General features: G+C 35.0%; 1 pseudogene; it reads right to left on the reverse strand.

Annotated features, from left to right (window-relative positions):
* Positions 1-3,645: 3,645 nt before the first annotated feature.
* On the reverse strand, positions 3,646-3,761 carry LOC118609870 (annotated as a pseudogene).
* Between the last annotated feature and the right edge of the window lie 684 nt (positions 3,762-4,445).

Here is a 4,445-nt window from a genome sequence, read left to right on the forward strand (position 1 = left end):
CCATGGAACATGACACAGCAAGAAAAAGGAAGAAATAGTGATAGATATGACCATCTGGATGAGTCCCAAGGGAATTGTGCTCTGAAAGGGTTACGTACCATGTGAATCCATTTATATAACATTCCTGAAATGACGAAAACTATAGGGATGGAGGCCAGGTTAGTGGCTGGCAGGATGGAGGATAAGGACACTGAAGGTGTTGGGGAGCTACCGACGACCGCCAGGGCTTGATCTGAGGACCTAAGATCTCAGAAGAAGGGAAGCTCACATAGGTGAGTTATATATTCTAGATGCTTTTCTCTGACAGTTGCTCACTCTATTTTGGCATGGCAGTAGAAACAAAAAATCTGAACAGGAAGCAGCTAGTAGGTGGTCAGAAGATGATGATCTATGATTTTAGCTCCTTACAGGAATGGGATAATTGATGACTTTCAGTGGCAGGATGTAAGGAGTTATCCCAGAAAGAAAGAAAAAACAGAAATGAGGTTATTTGTTATGCAAGGCATTTGGTAATTAATAAGTAGGGTAGGCTTGTAGGTAGAGAAGTTGAGAAGGAAAAAAATAAACTGCTACAAAGCAGAGAATCTGAGTAGAATCACTAGCAGCTTCACAAGTTCCAGAAAGGTAAAAATTAGAATTTAGGACCCTAAAGTTTAAGGGGCCCTGGTGACCACCCCCAATATTCTATTATACTACCAGAAGGACAACACCCTAGAGGTAAGAGAAAGCAAGAATTATACCAGGGGTTAGAAAGACTGAAATCCAGCCTTAAACTACTCAAAGCCTGATTGTGTTAAGAAGAACTTTTCTTTTATATAACTGATTACCAGATGCTTAAAAAGTTATTCTGGAAGAAGATAACATTCTCAGATGGATACGTTTGTCTTCATACACAATGTCAGGCATTAAACAGAAAACTATTAAGCATTCTAAGATTTAAAGTCGAGAGAAAAAATAAACAAGAGAAAAAAGATAATAGAAGTAGGGGCAGAGTTGATCCACATATTGGAGTTGATATATGCAGACTTTAAAATAACAATGATTAATATGTTCAAGGAGACAGATGCCAAGACAGAAAACACCACCAGAGACTGTAGCTATAAAAAATAATCGAAAGGACATTCAAGAACTGAAATACAATAACAAACACCCAGATCCTTCACACCTCCCTGTGTCGACACCCTTGGCTATGTTACTTGGCCATACTTTTTAGAATTTAATTTCGAATATGATGATATGCAGTATGTAGTCAATATTTATTTCTAGATACACAGTCATTTCTGCCAACGTAATGGAATTTACAGAGTGTGTTTTTGTACACGTTTTCTCATTTACTCTATATGCTAAAACAAACCCTACAAATTTATTTTCTAACAATTTTGTGTGGTTATCAAGTAGTCTGTTATTATATATTGATTGTTTTTTAAAATTTTAAATGACTAAAAAAGATATATGCTACTTCTAACATATTAATGTTTTGTTCAAGAACTAGAGTCAGACAGATCTGGGTCTAAATTCTGACCCTCCCTACCTATGTGGACTCTGCAAGTCATCTAGCCTCTCTTTATTCATTATCTTCATTTGTAAAAAAATAATATATATATTTTAAATTAATATTTGTTTCAAAAGTTTGCTGTGAGGTTTAAATGAGATAAGTATATAAAGCATTTAACACACCATTTATTAATTATTGCAGTAGTAATCAAAATGGTATTTGACTTATTTTAATAATATTAATTTAATTAAAATATCCCAATGCCTCAGTTGCTTGCCACGGTTCCCATTCAACATTACCAATAGGCAGATGACATGGTAGAATTCTCAGCTGGATTTTTAGGGACCTGTGAGAGATCTGCAAGATTGTTGTAGGCCTACAAGATAGGGTCTGAATTTTGAAATGCCTTATTCAGTAGTCTGTACAGCTGTTAATTTTATTACAATCATAGAAAATTACTATTTTATTGATACATGTATATATATGTATATACAAGACATCCTTTGGTCCATTTCTCTGAAATTCATTTTGTATGTTAGCAAGAAATTTGAGCTTTGAATGGACACACATGGAGTGAATTTTGACAAGGTCTTATCATACACAAGATGAAAAAGTTACCAGTTTACACAGAATCTCATGTATATCTATCTAGATATGTATATCTATCTGCCTACCTAGAGATATATCCATATATATGAATCATTTTGAGAACCTTTTAGTGATATTTTGAGACTATGCAGCTTAATCAAATTGTTTCAGAAAAAGTAGTATTTGTCATTTAGCTTCCTTTCTACCTGTTTCCTAATATTTTACAGGTCCTATTGTCCTTTCCATGACTTTTAGTTGACCAGTACATGATTTATTTCTTTCTTCCTTTTCAGATAGCTAGCATTTTCTATAGTAAAAGCACTGGTTTCATTAGTCTTTGGTATGATTTTTTTTCACTGGAAGCCAAAGAACCTAAAAATTTCTAGCAGGGTTTTAATTATTTTTTCGGTTTGTGTTTCATCTTGTTTATTTTGTTTCTGAAGTACTATAAAAATGATCATCCCTTATACTTTCATTATTTTAATTATTTTTGGCTTCTTTCCTCTTTCTGGAAAAGAATATGTTATATAAAAAGTTTCTCCTAACTCAGCTTTTTGTATTTAACCTTTAGATAATTAAAATTCTGAGGTCTTTTAAGAGATGTTGCAATTACATAAGGAGGTGTAATTTCTAAAAGTTTTTTAAGCAAGTGAGATTTTGCTTTCTGATAATTATTTTCTGGAAATTATTATTATTTAAGGTCATTGCAGAGTTGAAACAAAACTTGCAATGAACCAATAAACTGAATACCCAGACCACCAACTTTCTCTCACATTAAAGTTTCATTTCCACAACTATAGTTTATTATAATGTCTATGATTTTCACTGAGGCTAATATAAGTAGCAGCTAACTGTAAAAAACCCTACATTTAAAAATGAAACTTATTCAAAGCTTTTATTGGTAGTTGCTTAGAACCTCTAACATAAAGACCCATTAGTAAAATAAATTCCTTTTAGGACCCAAATAACTGATATTCACTCAACAAATATGAGTTGCGTGTTTACTGTTTATTAGACACTGTTCTAGGAACTGGTTATGTAACACTGATTACTTCAGATGAAATTCTTTTTCTCCAAAAGTTTTCACTGCCTTGAGCATGATTTCTTCTAATAAAGAATGAGGACTATGTAATTAATCATGATTCTCTCTTTACCTCTGTTCCTGTGAAGCTCAGATTGAAATTTGGGTGGAGTGTACCTCAACCTGGGAACCCTCCATAAAAATGTATAAATAGAAAGAAATAAATGTCTCTAAATCTTTACTCTTTTGCTATTTTTTATTTTATTCATGGGTGTATGTTAGCTATGCCTCCGAGCTCTTTTGGTGAATAATCTCTCTTTAGTCTTGAAGCCAAGTCAGCACTTGCCTGGTCAAAACAGATCATGCTGAGATTTAACCCCAGTTATTGGAGCAGAGTGACGAGAAGAGATGGATAAAAGCTTAAAGACAAGAATCATGTTACACGGTAGTTACCTCAGGTGAGAATTTTAGTTTCCAAGCAAGTGTGGACTACCGTTCTCTTGCACAGAGGAATTAACCATATATATTTTATTATTATTTATGCCTACAGCACCTAGTCTTCCTAGGAGGTCTCCCATCCAAGTACTAACCAGGACCAACCCTGCTTAGCTTCTGAGGTCAGACATAGGGTTTGTTCAGGGTGGCATGGCCATAGACCATGGACCATGTCTCCACTGGGACACAAACCCAGGACCTTCTGCATGTAAAGCAGACGTGCTAACTGCTACACTATGGAACCACGTCTGAGTTAACTACATTTAAAGCCAAGAGTTTCTTTAATTTTCTTGAGTTCATCCATTGTATGTCCCCATTCCAATGTTGAGGTGTCGGTGTGTGTGTGTGTGTTCCATGATCAGCAGAAGAAACTCGACAGGGCTGTAAATTAAGGCTTCTCAATAATTCTGTTACTCTCACAATTAGAATATGGATATGGTTTTAAAGAACATTTGGCCATCAAATTGAATAGAATGAGTATCTTTCAAATATTACTTAAAAGGCTTTTGACTTGCCCACTGGTCTCTGGTTTGATGATAAACTCAAACATGTACTTTTCTTCATTAAGTACATTGAGATCACTCAACAACAACCGACCACTCCTCATCATTATAACTGTCATATCTCACAAACGCTAGTCTCTCCCCTTCCACCTATATCCATTCCAATTTACCACAGGGGAAAATCTTGGCCACTGAAATACTACAGCATCCAGAATTATCACCGTTCTGCTCTCCACTGGCTGATGTGGCATCCAAGGAAGGGGTGACAGCCAATGATGGGTTTACTACTAAGCCAGTCAGAAGAAAAAATGACAGGAAACTAATTACCACTTGGAAATTATAT

Source organism: Rousettus aegyptiacus, unplaced genomic scaffold (assembly GCF_014176215.1).
Source record: "Rousettus aegyptiacus isolate mRouAeg1 unplaced genomic scaffold, mRouAeg1.p scaffold_m13_p_11, whole genome shotgun sequence".
NCBI classification, from domain to species: domain Eukaryota; kingdom Metazoa; phylum Chordata; class Mammalia; order Chiroptera; family Pteropodidae; genus Rousettus; species Rousettus aegyptiacus.